The sequence below is a fragment of the Rhipicephalus sanguineus genome, chromosome 7, assembly GCF_013339695.2.
Source record: "Rhipicephalus sanguineus isolate Rsan-2018 chromosome 7, BIME_Rsan_1.4, whole genome shotgun sequence".
Lineage (NCBI taxonomy): Eukaryota > Metazoa > Arthropoda > Arachnida > Ixodida > Ixodidae > Rhipicephalus > Rhipicephalus sanguineus.
The window spans coordinates 78,521,127-78,536,606 of NC_051182.1; the positions used below are offsets into that span (position 1 = coordinate 78,521,127).

Below are 15,480 nucleotides of genomic sequence, written 5' to 3' on the forward strand. Positions count from 1 at the left end.
TCGAAATAAGGCAACAATTTCGCGCAGTGCGTTCACATTCTTCCAATATTAGGATTTCCCACGGCTCTGATGTCATCAAAAAGTTGTTGGAGTAACATGTGCCCTTCGCGCGACGGGCACGTGACGGCACTGGTGAAACAGTGAGAGCGCCCAAGGCACAACGCGAAGCGGCAGACATATGCTGTTTTACCCATGCATTTACAGCGGACACAATTCTTCATAACTTACTTCCGGCAGCTGTGTCACAATTTCCAAATGCATGTTGCACGAACGGTGTGATTTCGTGCATTAAGAAACGGCACAAAAATACATCGCACAGCGCATTTGCACTGCGTACTACGTGCACCCGTGGGCACCGAGATGAAAACGTTTCCGTGTATTTTGAACCACGTATACAACACGCGAAAAACGCAATCACGGTTAGTTATCTTTTCTATTGTGTTTCCGCGTGATGGGTATGCTATATCAACGCCCCGCTATAGCCCCGCGATGAAGCAAAACGCGTTGAGCTGTACCAAGCGAGAAGCAATGCATAGTGCAATAGCGCAACAAACAGGGACACAGGCAAGAGAGACGATACAGGCGCTAACTTTCAACTGACGTTTATTTTTTTCGGAAACGCTCATGTATATATATATACAAACAAACAATTGGTCATGCGCAGTGACTTCGTCCGACAGCAAAAAAAAAAAAAATCTCACTATCCCTGTCACAGCCCTGAGACCAGGAAATCTATTTCTTTATCCGACAGGGATAACGATGGGTGGCTTATGCACTTATCTTTGAACCGTGCAATGAAAAACGCTTCGGCTACCTCTCTAGCTGTTTCATCGCCGTTCTGAAATAATATGCTTGTGTCATCAAAACACGGTGTACATTTGCACACTGCGCAGTGAAGGGACAGGTGGCTACTTGGCCTGCATTTCAACGAAGAATGGTGTTCACGAAGGCGAACGTTTACGGAACGTCCAGATTGCCCGACATACGTGCGACTACATGACATTGGTAATCGATTACCAATGTCAGTTGAAAGTTAGCGCCTGTATCGTCTCTCTTGCCTGTGTCCCTGTGTTTGTTACGCTATTGCACTATGAATTCGTACCAACTAGCTCGGCTTTCCATACTACTGCGAGAAGCAATGAACCACATGGTTCAGAGCAGACTCGCTTTTGTATTAATAAATGAAGTTAAGGCTGAAGGTAAGTATTCATTAAGCTGCGGATGTAATTACATGACAAAATGTTCTTGAATACATGATGTGCATTTTCACATCGCAGTCAAAGGCCGACCTCCCCTGAACAACTTCACTAACTATTCCGCTACATCTGCATAACTTGCTGTAAATTTCAACGACAGATTGATGAGACAAATATATAAGATAGCGCATTTCCTTCTTGCAGCGTTAGCACTCGTGTTTGAGCTATTTGTAGCAACGTACACACGATTTTTCTGTTCATATGTCGATACCGAAACTGAAACTGAGGTGGTGGTGGCGCTAGTGTCGCCAACATCGCCCTGTCGCTTTTTTTTTTTTCTTCGCAGACATGGCGGCGTCCTGCATTTCGTGTGTGCGTCGTAGTGTCGAGTTTTGTTCATGCGGTCGACCTTTACTGCGTTACCTCGCATTGTGTGTTCTGTGTTGCGGTTACTGATGTAAGCGCAAGTTCTTCACTGAGTATGATCCGCGGCACCGTGCAAATAGTCACCAGATGCCGGCCGTGCGACTCCGTTCTCTGCGACTCCTTTGTTCGGTGTGATGGAGGGACGTGATTCATAGCTTTGGAGACCCTCTTTGCACCGTGCCCTCTTCAAACGTTTCCACGCATCAGTGAGTAACAGCACCGCAATCTTTACTCGACGGCACGCTCTGTGGGCCCAGAAAATGCCTTGACGTTCGAGCAGTTCGGGAGCTATACCGGCGGACAGCCGGATGCGGGTAGCTTGGCCGTTCCTTGCTCTGCGCATCGCTTGAAAACCGGCGGTCATCCTGCAGTGTACGCTGCCAGCGTGCTTTCTTGCCAGAGGTAAGTGATTTTGAATGTTACGCTTCGTACGTTGTCAGTCGTTCTTATTCTGGTATGCGTTGTCGCTGAAGGAAATCGCATAACTTGTTGGTACCACATATCGTTGTTGTGTGCATGGTGCTCGCGCACGACGTTTGTCCAAGAGCGTAATCAGTAGCTATATAAAGTTTTGGTAATTAGCTCGTGCGCACGCACTGCGCTATGTTAAAATTTGCTGAAAGGAGACATTTTTCTCAGACACACCATCGTCATGTGTTTTATGCGTGCATTTTACACTTGTCAACTTACTTGAGGTAAAGCAATGAAATCGAAGCTTGATTTATTTTTTTCTTTTGAACGAACTCCAAAGGAATGATCTCCAGCCACCGTGTTGAGCGATGAGCCGTGAATCAGTACAGTGGGAGAAGTAAAGTGTATGTAGGGATATTTTCTTTAGGCGTGCATTTTGTGCGTCCTTAAGGAACGTGACCGTCAAAAGCGTTTAGGTTAGCACTCTTGGACATTGTTTGTCGTCTTTTAAGCAATAGCTAAGGTAGATTTGCTAAAAATGCAATTTTTGCAGCATGACACCGTATTTAGTTTAGTCAGTTTGACCCATTTTTATGCGTGTTGACCTAATTTGGCAAGGCGTACTCTCATCTGAATTTGCTATTGCTTTCGGCACTGTATGTGCGTTCGTGCATTGCAGTTACCTGTGACAGTGGTATTACGTGCAAAATTCGTGAACACGGGGTGTTGCTGGCACCCCGTGTTCACGAATTTTTCATTTCAAGCTCCCATCTTACCCTCAACTTCTGCCTTTATTGGATTGGTATTACTTGTTTCCTAACTTCTGCAGTTATATAGCTTGTGGTAAGCACTCATCACTGTGTTTATGTGCTAGTGCGTTTATGTAAAACCATTCATACGCTATTCGCGGTCTACTGGTGGAGTGATAGGTGGACTGCAGTTTTCCATGACGCTGGCAAGTATCATAAAGCACCACTTAAACAGCGCTGTAATCGTACCCATGAACTGGAGCTCAGGCTCTGTTACGGCACCATAAATCTTATTTGCTAAAGTATGCTAAATTGCATAAAGTATGCTATAAATGTGGTTGCACATTGTGTATGTTGCTAAGGGCACAAACAAGCCACCCTGCATCTAAGGTAGATAATATGGCACTCACATGGCTTGTTTCGTTGAACGTGCAACGTGGCATAGACCAGGAATGAAGCGCCGTGTCATCCAATTCTTCCCTCACCTATGCCGCGCTACACGTTCAGCTGAATATGATAACATACCAACTCGCCCAACTTCCCGTGCTAATGCACTGACATGGCACAGTGAAACACTGGCATGCGGAGCTTTGTTGGATGTAAAAAGACATGTAGACCACAGAAATTCTGCAAAAACTCGGCAATTTTGGTCAAGCACAAAGTGTATTTCTCATAAATTATGTTGAAGGCAGCAAAGCACATGCTGTCGACATTCATTCAGTAGAATCCATGGGAAAGTGTATTGAGCAATAATCACATGTACGATGAGGCTTTGAAAATTTCAGATAACATTTATTCACATTTTCTTAGATGGGTAATTGTTGAATGCCCATTATAGCATGTGGCTGACAAGGATGTGTGTTATTAGTGAAATATATTGACCTCCCTCATGTTATTTTCTGTCTAACACATAAGCTAATCAGTGCATAATGTGTTAGTTCCACGATGAACAAAGTTAAAAATATTCCTGTATTTGTCAGTCCCATTTATTATTCCGTGTATGGTTTGCGTGAGACCATGCCTGCTTGGCATAACCTCTGAGTTGACTGGTAACAGCCTTATTACACAACTTTCTCTCAAAGCCTGACCTACCAGATTTCTTTGACAACAAACCAGACCAAATTCTCGGCAATGCTTTAACAAAGAAATTGTTGCAGCCACCTCCCCTGCTGGTGATGACCATATGCAGCCAATGCTGATGTGAACCCGAGTGATGAACAAATGCAGGTAGGCCACAGCTCTGTTGTAAACAATTTTGACATTATTGTTGTCACAGATCAAACTTGCGATTTATGTGTGGCTACACACATGTGGTGAGGTTCAATAAGTTTCATCTGCTACGCGCAAACATAGGAACATGTAGGAGTGCTAATGTGGAGTAGGAATCTTCTACAATACGTAGGACATATGTGCCACACATCAACATCAAATTTAAAATGCATTTAGATCTGAAGCTGCTCAATACTAAAGTGTGGCGTTTCATTTCTAGGTCTAGTTTATTCTATAACAACAACCCATATCAGGCACCAAAACAGCCAAATTTGTCAAGTCTAGAAACCGATTACAGTGTTGTGTTGCTGTTCCGTGTGTCCCTGTGTATCAAGGATTATTCCTGTTTCCATTTGCATGTTTAGTAGCCCACAATTCCTGCATTGATTCAAGGAAATAGGGCCACATTCAGGAAATTTGGCTTTCATGTATACACCCTTGTACAGCAAAGAGATTTGTGTGTTATTGCTACAGGGTCATAATGAAGATAGCCCAGAATACCACACACAAACACACACCATGCAGGGGCCTAGCCAGAAAATTTGTTAATGATAGCGGTCTTGCTATACTTCATGTTTTTTTGTGCATGTGTTCGTATGTGTGTGTGCGTTTATATGAACATGCAGCATTTCAAAATTTTGAGGGAGCTTGAAATCCCTCCTCCAGTTATGACAATCACGCCATGACTTGTGATGTTTTGTGCAATATTTCATTATTTTTTGCTGTTTTCATTTCAACATGTGTGAACGTTCCTGGAGCACCATTTTGAAGCTTTCCTACATATTCAAAGTTAGATGGTGTTCTCACGGCGCTCTCTTTTTTATAATGCTGCAGCACATTTGGGCAATACAAGAAGCACAATTACAGACACTATTGACCCTTTAGCATTTTCCATCTCATTGTGAACCAAGTAGGCTTGCAGTCAATCCTTGCTTTTGTTGTTGCATTGAACGTTACACATGACTCAGAACATTCTCTCCTAGAGTTGAATTTTCGTGGTACTTTGGCGACACCTCATGCCAGCGCAGAGATACCCGTGGCATAAATGCATTTGTTGCAGATAGGCACACAAAAGCAATGCTTCCTGAGGCGTACAGTGCCTATCCATACTTTGTACACACATCTTCAAAGCCATATGATTTTGGTCACGAATGCCAAGTGGAACACGACAAAGAGATTCCTCCTATTGCGGTCTCCCTGGTACCAGCGAGTGGCACCATGGTGAATCTCTACCATACTATGAACTCCTTTAGCGCCGAAATTCAATCAAGGATGGAGATACCCTGTTGGAATCTATACCAGCCAGGCTAAACTTTTTATAATGCATTGAGTCACACGTGCCAAGGGATGCGGATTTGTTGAGTTTGACATCCCAGAAATTAACAGTAGCACATTTGTTCTTATAAAATAGTATTTTCGGTGGCCTCGAACCAAGCATTGGTGAGAAAACACATTCCACAAATACACAGCAGCAATGCACAGCAGGGTGATTCCACGAGAGATCAAACATGCCTATCCGGTCGATATTTTTATTTTGCCTGGGTTTTTGATGTGTAATGTGGGCACACTCAAAGTGCAGTGAACCGAAAATTTTATTTCCAGGAAACTCTCCCAGCGCGGCAAAAAATATTTGAAGGTGGTGGTGCGGCCCTCCTGTTTTTGCTCACTGCAATGTTTTCGGATTTCACGGCAGAATTTAACGTGAACTATAAATGACGTGTTGAAAATTTCTTTTCCTGGTTTTAAAACGCAATACTGTGAATTACATCCATGCATATTTTATGCCGTTCTCAAAAGGAAGAAAATTTGAAAAAATGGCAAACACGGTCGAAATGAAAAAAAGTGTGCTAAGCTTGAGGCACCTTGGCGCCTTTCCTATTTCAAACAGAAATTTCAAAACAGTGTAAATATAGAAAAGAACCTTTGCAACATTTATACGGAAGATCATTTTCCTACGGGCAATGCAAAAAAAGAAAAAATAGTTAAAGAAGCGAGTTTTTTCAAAAAGTTCATTTTCAAAAATTAAAAAATCCGGTCTCAATTTTGACGACAATTTTTTATTGAAGAGCGCTTCTGTCAATGAACACACGGATTTAATATCATATGTCCTCATTTGCTTTGTTCACGAGATATAACGGTCCAAAATGACCTTTGCTGTGTGTGGTCACTTTAGTGCGACTGATGGTTATCAGCTTGCATTGTGCGTAAATTTCAGTTTTAATTATTCTGATGCAGCAAAACCATGCTCTGGTGGCTGTTCGTCAAGAAGAATATGTTCTCAGATTTTATTGGTGCCTAGCGTATGCGAAAGTGGGCTGCTGCTGCCGTCTAGAAGGTGAATAGGACTCTCTGTGGAACAATTTGCAGTCAATAACTATCAGTTTTTAAGTAGTGTCAAAACAATGCAACAATTCCAGCTTTATGAGAATGCACATTCAGGCACTGCAGGAATGACCATTGTTTTAAGATATGGTGTCATTCTTTATAGGTTAAGCGATGAGTCACTCACACACATTGCCTTGTGCCATATGGTGCATCACTACAATTTTCCTTCTTTGGTTCTTGTATTTTTTAGAAATTTGCTACAAGGAGAGGGCAAGCAAACTTCTTACGATGAGCAACAGCTGTAACCTTCTTTTACACTCTTTTTATGAAACTCGCTCTGTTATTGAAATGTTGCATTAATTGAATAGCTACTCAGCCAGACATGATGAATGCACATTAGCTTGTGTGCTTATTAGTGTCTGGTTTCTTCAAAATCTAAAAACAAAAAAACAAAGATGTATATTCTACAGAAAAGGCCGTCAATAGGTGCATCACATATACTTCATTTTGCCCATCAAAACAACATATCTTTTGCGACTCACTTCTGCGGAATCTGTGTGGAAGAAGCGTAATAATGAAAGACAGTTTTCTCATTCAAAAAAAGTCATGTTTGTCTAGATAATTGTGCCTTGCATTTTATTTTGCTCATATTTGTTAACCACATTTGCATGCTTGAAATGCACAACTCAATCAGTAGTGTGCTTGATTGGGACTGCACTGGTTGGTGCAATATAAAAGGCAATAAAACAGCATTAGACAAGAAGATGTGAAGATGACACACACGCCACTAGGAAACAAGGCAGTCAGAGCCAATGTGAACTTTTCTAGGTCTTTGGCCTAAAATGAAGTATATGCAATAGCAACCTCCTATCTACTAATACATATAAGCCAACGCAAAGAAAACTGGTGGTGTGGCCGACGTATCATTTTATTTTGCGCTTCTCTGTTGACTGTCATTGCAATGTCGTAAGCAACTATCTTGGCAATGGGGTTTAATAAACTGTTCACCATGCTCATCAACTTTGTCTCGGGTATTTAGCTGGGAGAGAGCGATAGCTTGAGCCATTTTCACAGCTGATTGGGGAAGTCATGTATGTACTGTTGATCATTATTCAAAGCCGCATAACATTTCTATGTCATCGACGTTCGTAAATATTAATCGTCTCACAGTTCCAGATGAAGTGCATTTATAAAGTTTTTTGCCCAGGTATTGTTCTAAAAGTTGCACGCAGATAACCTAGTAGGTAACAGCCAAAATGCATTCTCACACACTGACGATGCATCTTGTCAAATTTACTTATGTTTAGAGGTGTGCGAATATTCGAGTTTCGAATTCGAATCGAATAATACCGTAACGAATAATTCGATTCGACTTTCGAATAGCTAGTATTCGAAGTTTCGAATAATTCGAGACCGCGAATATCTAAAACGCGACGAAGGCCAATGGTGCAACTTGGTTAGGGTGGGGTGGATAAAGCTAACGCTGACGTCGTTACTGTAGGTCTTTCAATAAAACTTTCAACGAAATCCTGGTTCAAAGCGAGCGGATGTTTATTTTAAAGGAGATTGTGTCATTTCCGCGCTTCATGGCTCCAGCAAAATAGGCCAGGGAGGTCTGGGAGACTGTGGAACTGCTAGCGCCAAAAAATAACCAACACACTGAGCTACAGTCAAGAGGTTAAAAAATACTTCATTCAGTCCCTGATCCCAAGAAAGGATGATCATGGGAAATACTGGAAAGAGCATGGGGCTGCACTTTATCCAGGTATCGTCAAAATTGCTTCGCGATACATTCCCATGCCTGCTACAGAGGTGCCCAGTGAGGGCATATTTTCAACTGCAGGAAACACCAACCCATCACGGTGAGAGAACCTCAAGCCAGGTCGTGTGGAGCAGCTTGTGGTGCTGCATGAAAATTTGTAGCATTTCAGTAGCAGCAACTCACCGCATTAGGTGCTCGATGACATGAGCAGATTTCACTTCCTTGTTCTTTCTTTCAATTTGCAATAAAATCTTTTGTATTCGATATTCCATATTTTTGTCCACTATTCGGCACTATTCGATTCGAATTCGATTCGAGATGAAATTCCACTATTCGCACACCCCTACTTATGTTTGTAGCTTGTGGATGCTTCGAGAATTTTTTCTTGGAAACTTTTTAAAATATGTGACTAGCAGCTTATACGAGCTCGTGCTTTTTAACCTATATGCATTTTTACAGTAAAAACATTTGTATTGTTTTGTTGAATATTTTGTATTGCGTTTTTGCTCTAGATCTGCAAAGGAGCTGTCCTGAGGCACCATGCTTACTCAAGTCATGCAGCGAGAGTCAGGTAAGTGTTATGTTTCACCTTCCTGCAGCTGTGTTCGTTGTTCACTTGCAAAACTGTCATATTTTCATGAATTGGCAATGTGGGGACATTTTCTTCAAGACTGCGGTTGAGCAGCAAACGGTCGTGCCACTCTTCACCATCCTAAATGAAGGTAGGCATGCAAACACAGGCACAAGAGAGAAATCGGGACAACTGAATTGCTGACTAACAGCTGAAGAAATGCAGAGCGGCTGAAAAGAAGGTAGACACAAACACTTACCTGCACACTGGTATGGGGTGACACTTATTAATCTGGCAGATGTGGGGCTTTACCTGAGAGAAATGTGTAGGCATTTGATTCATTCTTTATACAAATTATTCGACGGCTGCCTCAAGCATGCGCTTCCACTGCTATTAATATGCCAGGCATATCGATACTAGGTAATAGTACCTTGCATTCATCGAATTTTGGTGTGCATATACACCCTCGACAATGCAAAAATAAACTAGTGTGTTAGCCACTGGTTTACGACCTCTTACGTTCCGTTAATCTCTGAATAACACAGCAGCCCATCTGTCCTATGAAGAAACAGCCACAGCTACAAAGAACTGTATAAACCAGAGCTACACAGCAATCAGTAAACTAGTGGGTGTCTTGGAAAAAATATTTGAGTCTGCCTTTGTCTATTCCCTGCTCATTATTTCTCAGTACAGTGGCGCAAATCTTACCTGGCCCATTGGCAGCCATAAGGGCAACATTAATGCCTTATCTACTTCCCACTTAGCCTATGAGATAATCACTGAATGTAAGGAACACATAAGACACGCTTGTTACTATTGCTTTCTGCAACCACGTTCAGACGTAACAAAATGTGCTTTAAACATTGAGCTACCGAGGCTATTACAACGCAAGAATGACCTACATCTAATAGATGCCTAACCAGTTCATTAAAGCTGGTGCTCATTGTGTTCACGCAGCACTTGGTGAGAAAATACTTATGGCATGACACAGCAAAGCCAGTACTATTCCTTAGAAATTTAGAATGCTTGGACGAGAAGTTGAACAGTAGTTTTGAAGATCTAGGAGCATACTGCCATCACACGTGGTTCCACAGAAACACTAAGGTAATGTCCTGAAATTGTACTATTCTGTCATTCTGAGCCAGTTATTTAGTAAGGTTCAGCCCTCGTTCAATTACATCAAATTGTCTATTCACTCAGGTAACCGCGGTTTCAAGTTTATCACCGCTACAAAAAAATCAATCATGTAATTGTACACGTAATGAAAAACCTCAATAATATCTTTGCCTAAGGCCTCCTCTAAGCGTTTGTCAACTGTGTTAAGGTATAAATCACTGAGCATTGGGGCATCTTTAAACCAATGCGTGTTCAATTCTGCGCATGTTATGCTTACTTGATATTTTGTTGTGGTTACCAATTTGAATCCATGGTTACCTCAATGATTGAACAATTTGAGTTAAATGGAGGATGGCCGAAGTTTACTGAAGCATTGCTTCAGAATGATAGTATACAAACTTTAGGCATTAACTTAACATTTCAGGAAAACCAAGTTTGCTAGCAGTATTCTTCTGGATCTTCAATACTGTTGTCAGACTTCAACTCCAAGCATTCTAAGCCTAGAAAAAAACGCTATTTTCATGTCATGCTTAAACTCATCTCTCACCAGTCTGTACACAAAATGAAGGCCAGCTTTAACGCACAGGTTACGCGTCCATTAGATGCAGGTTATCCTTGTTTTGCAGTAGCCACTGTCACTGAACGTTCAAGAAGCCGACTGTGTCACGTGCAAACATGGATGCAAAAATTAACAGTAACAAGCGTGCCGTAGGTATTCTTTACACTCATTGCTTATCTCACAGGCTAAAGAAAGTGGGAAGTGCATACAGTGTCAATGCTGCCTTTACGGCTACGTAAGATTTGTGCCACCTTGCAGAGAAAGAATAAACAGATAATAGACAACAAGTGCACTAACATTTGTTTCGTAGAACACACCAGCAACTTTACCGATTGCCGTACAGGTGTGGTATAATGTTTCTCTTCGCTGTTGCTGCTTCTCCAAAGAGCAAATGGGCCGCTATGTTTACCAGAGATTAACGAAACATCAGGAGTCATAAACTGGAGGTTTACCATCTTATATAACCTTGCATTGTCGAGAGTGTAAATGCACGCCAAAATTCGATGAATGCGTAGTTTCATACAAGAGTGGAAATGTAAAAACCTGTAATGGTAGAAGCCTGGCATATCGATAGTAGTGGAACTGCATGTGTGAGCCAGCTGTCAGCTGACTTGCATGAAGAAGAAATCAGATTCCTGAAGTGCTATCTCTCACGTAAAGCTCCAAGTGTGCCGGATTGATTAGGTGTCTCCCTATCCCTGCAGATGCGTGTAAAGGTATTTGTGTCCACTTTCTTTTCCACCACTGTATGCCTCTTCATTTGTTTGTTGGTGTTTGTGTTGACCCCACTTCTTTCTTGTGTCTGCGTTTGCATGCCTACCTTCATTTCAAGATGAATCATTACCAATTTTTTCAGCTTTCTGTCATTCTAAATATTCTTCACCAGCTTTGAATAGGTTAACATGAGTCCAGTATTGCCGTACGAACTGCAGAAATGATGCTGAGCACATGTGGTAGCCTTTGAACTGCATATGAAAGCCCAAGATTTCTGTGTCATCATTGCATGGCACTTATATTCATAAGTTCTAGCCAGCACATCAGCCCTCGTCAAAAAGAGCACAGGACAAATCTACCTATATACCTTCTAATTGCAAAATAATCCAGATCTCGGAGTTCGTTTATAGTTCACAGTCAATCTATTCGAAATGAATGGCACGGTTGACATGACCTCGGAACTTATACATTTGTGTGACATTTGTGTGAAGACATCATCCAGCCATCACGTCACTGTAGATCCACAGTAAACAGGCAAAAATTCAGCAAATGCACCTGTAAAGATCTGAAAGGTGTTCTGAAAAACACAGTAATGCCGAGGCTTTTTGTAAGAAATGTCTGTATACATATCACTGATATTAAATGAAAGGGTGGCAGGATTGCATTGTCACACAAAAGTATGGCATATGTATGGGTTCTAATGTTGTGTAAACTTGGTGATGTTTAAGAATGGTCGACAAAGTATACTTTCTCGTTGATCACTTAATACACTAGACAAGAACGAAGAAGAGACCAAAGCAACACCGGCAAAATTTCAATGATGAATCACTACCACCTTGCCCAACTGTCAGTTCTGATGGTGCCCTGATTAGAATCTTTAGGTCAGTAGATGATTACCTTTTCTTTATTGAGTGCTGATGGTTCGAGGCTGCGGCAAATGCGCTCACTTTCTACGAAAAAAGTGATGCTAGTTTGAATGTCACGTCTGCTGTTCTGAGCAATGAATGCATTCAAATTGGGTACCCTAGCATATAGGTCAGTGGCTGCTACACATGTTGGACATAAGCAGTCTGTTAGGCCAATTATATACTTCAATTTGACCCATTCAGTGCTGGTGACAAATGGCATCAATGTTTGTTCCCTAAGACCTGTGTTGAATATTGAACAAATATGCTGTGTCCATTTTGCATATCTGCCATTTCTCAGACTGATTTTGTCACATTTTTCTCTAGTTGCCATTATTTTTATTGCACTCAGCGAGTAATGCTGCTATTGTTTGGACGAAGAGGATGAAAAGCAATAGGCGAGCCCAGTTTTCGTTTAACACTACCATATGAAAAAACTAGTAATGGATTCAAAGAAAGCATGGGGAAAAACAATTTAAACCTTTTTAATTGCGCTTTATGGCCATTTGATTTCATTCTTATGCTGCAGCATTCACAGCCATACAGTTAAACAGGACACTTATGATTAATGAAATTTGTAAGATATGGCCTGCCAGAGTAATCTATTTACTTAAGTATAAGTACTCTGTAGTAATCGCATTGTGTTTGAGCACAGGAATATGAACAAAAAATATAAACAATTAAGACCATTCACCTTACTAGGATGACGTGGTTAGCTGTGCCTGTCCTCCACAAAGTTTTCTATAAACTTCATGCCTTCCCATAGTGCCAAAAAAGGAAAGTTCTGCACGCAGCACATTCACGGCACACTAACGCAACATGCTCACACCATCGTGGACATGAAGGGCGTTAGCATACATTGTACCATCTTTTTCTGTGCTGTTTCACTTAGATTTGCGAACTCAAGTGCCAGTGCACTTGTATTGGCACAAACAATCTGTAGTGAATTGCATCTGATGCCAGCATATGTGTATGTGTATTTGTGTATGTGTATTTTTAAGTCTATTACAAGAAATGAAAAAGAAGTTATTTCGAGGAGTGTCTCCCCTAAAGGACACTAAAGTGAAACCTTAGATCAGTTTAGACAAATAAATTATTCTTTAAGATCTGTAATGTCATTCATTTTACCTTCATAGGTAAATTAGTAGAAGAGGAAATGAAGGCCAGTGTTTAACTTGTTGAATTTCATGCTAAAACTGATCACATACATATCAACATGACGTTGCAAATATCACGTCTTTTATCGTATTTCGGCCACATTGGTTCGCTAAAATTTTGTGAAACTTATGTTAAGATTTAGGTATGTAGGAACACAACGTAAAAAATATTGCCCGTAGCAGGTGCTGGCAAAATCTGATGTCACGGAGAGCTGGTGTGGGAACGTCTGTGCAGCGTCGCCTCGTCTCTTTTTTTTTTTTGCGCATTGTCTTGCTTACCAATGCCCGAAAGCAGAGCTAGTTGGTAGGAATACATGATAAAAGATGGTAGGCATACAACACGGACACAAGAGAGAAGTTGGGACAACACAAACGCCGACTAACCTTATTCGGCTAGTCGGTTAGTCAGCATTTGTGTTGTCCCGACTTCTCTCTTGTGTTCATGTTTGCATGCCTACCGTCTTTCATGAATCGCCTACCAAGTACCTTCTCGTGTGAAGAGTGGTGTCTTTGGTACTCTGAAGTTGTTTGCACTAAATGACAGAAATTGTTTTTCTCTTTAAAATCCTTTTAACCCGTTTCCTACCACAGACGATCTGAGTTCGTACACAGTTTGTACTGCTCCTACCGAAGAACTGGGCTCGTCCATGCTGAAAGAAGCGTTTGGGTGCGCTGCAATTAAGATACTCTGATTCAGTTTGCTGTGTTGTCTTTGACTTACACAGATAGTGCAGTAAAAAATATAAAAACACGGTCAAAGCATGCATTTTATTGAGGACGGGCGAGATTCTGGCAACTTGAATTAGAAAAGGGTGTACGTGCGCGAGTGCTGGCAACAGCTTTGTTCAGTTTGTTCGCTTAAGTTTTGTGGAACGAAGAATATCAGTGCCCCGGAAAGTGTGGCAGCGATACAGAGAATATTTTTTTTCTGAATCCTCAGATTCGGATGAGCACCGAATCTCAACGTATCGACAGTGCACGGCAATAGTTGTAAAGAAACCCCCAACGTCACGACGTGTTCACGGCTTTTTTTACGGGCTCCTTCTCCCCGCAAATTATTATTTTTTTCATTCCAGACATTTTCTGCACCAAAGACTGAATAAAAATTAGGGCACCTTCTGTGTTGCAGGGCAGTGAAGCCAATCTTCCGGATACTTTCAAAAAATATTTTTCTTTTATCTTGCGAGTAAAGTGCCTTTAAATAGTTTTTTAGTTGTTTCGGGATACATGAAATCGAATGGGCAAATAAAAAAATTGTATTTTTATAGTTTTTTAACAAAAAACTCTGTAGGGAAAGAGTTGAAGTTGTTGCTTGCATATTTTTGTCAAAGATGGCTGGCATAAGAAATAGCAATATGGAGTCTCAAAGCGCACAGCAAGGACATCCCTTGACGTACTTTGTAGCTAATGGGGTTTGCACACCAGCCTTGGCAATGAACAACGTACTAGAACGTTACGGACATGTGGACTGATTACGTGCTGCCTTTTATTTGACTTGATATGGTTTAAGCTTTTGGTCAAAGCGATTGCAACTGGTTTCATTGATGTTATTGCTCCAAATTTAGTGAAAGCAGTTTATTTGTTTTTATTCAATTCTGTTGTAGCATGCCTGGAAAAGTACATCAAAGCACACCCCATCTGGCTGACTGCACTACCTCAAGGAAACTGCCTTTCTCCCATCTGCAAGTTCCTAAGAAGTTACTAATGAAGCAAGCCAGCAGGGCGTACGTGTTAGGCATGGCAGCATGGAGAACAAATAAACATGAGTATTTGGTGCAAGATGCATTCATTGATTCCGTGCTGCATCAACATGTGGCTGCATGCTTGGCCACGTGTAGACACAGCAAGTAAACTCGTTAACCTCAATGGTAAAAGGTTGTCTATAATCACGTTAAGAAGCACGATGTCTTATTTTTGTAAAAAAATTGCATGGCTCGACTTTGCGTCCAACACCCATCGTTATCTACCCATTATCTGCCCATCACCCAGCATACACCCGGTATGTCCATCACCCACCGTCCACCCATCATCTGTCCATCACCCAATATCCACCCACCATCCGTCCATCATCCACCATCTGTCCACCATCCGTCCATCATCCACCATCTGTCCACCATCCGTCCATCACCCACCATCTGTCCACCATGCGTCCATCATTACCCAGTACCATAATCCACCAAGATGATGGGTAGTGGGTCCCATCATGCCCACCATTGGGCAAATTTTCAATAGGGGAAAATTGACCATCTGCATCCTACGGCGTCGGCGTCAACACAAGTGATGCGAAACATGTAGTGACATCATTATGTGACGCCAACAT

At 41.6% G+C, this 15,480-nt stretch overlaps 1 long non-coding RNA gene across 1 annotated transcript; it reads left to right on the top strand.

The window, feature by feature from the left end:
- Positions 1-1,272: 1,272 nt before the first annotated feature.
- Positions 1,273-14,939, top strand: LOC119399546 (uncharacterized). The gene is made up of 5 exons (XR_005184885.2): positions 1,273-2,024; positions 3,940-4,009; positions 8,651-8,709; positions 13,752-13,827; positions 14,765-14,939. It is a non-coding gene; the product is annotated as an uncharacterized LOC119399546 (long non-coding RNA).
- Positions 14,940-15,480: the final 541 nt, after the last annotated feature.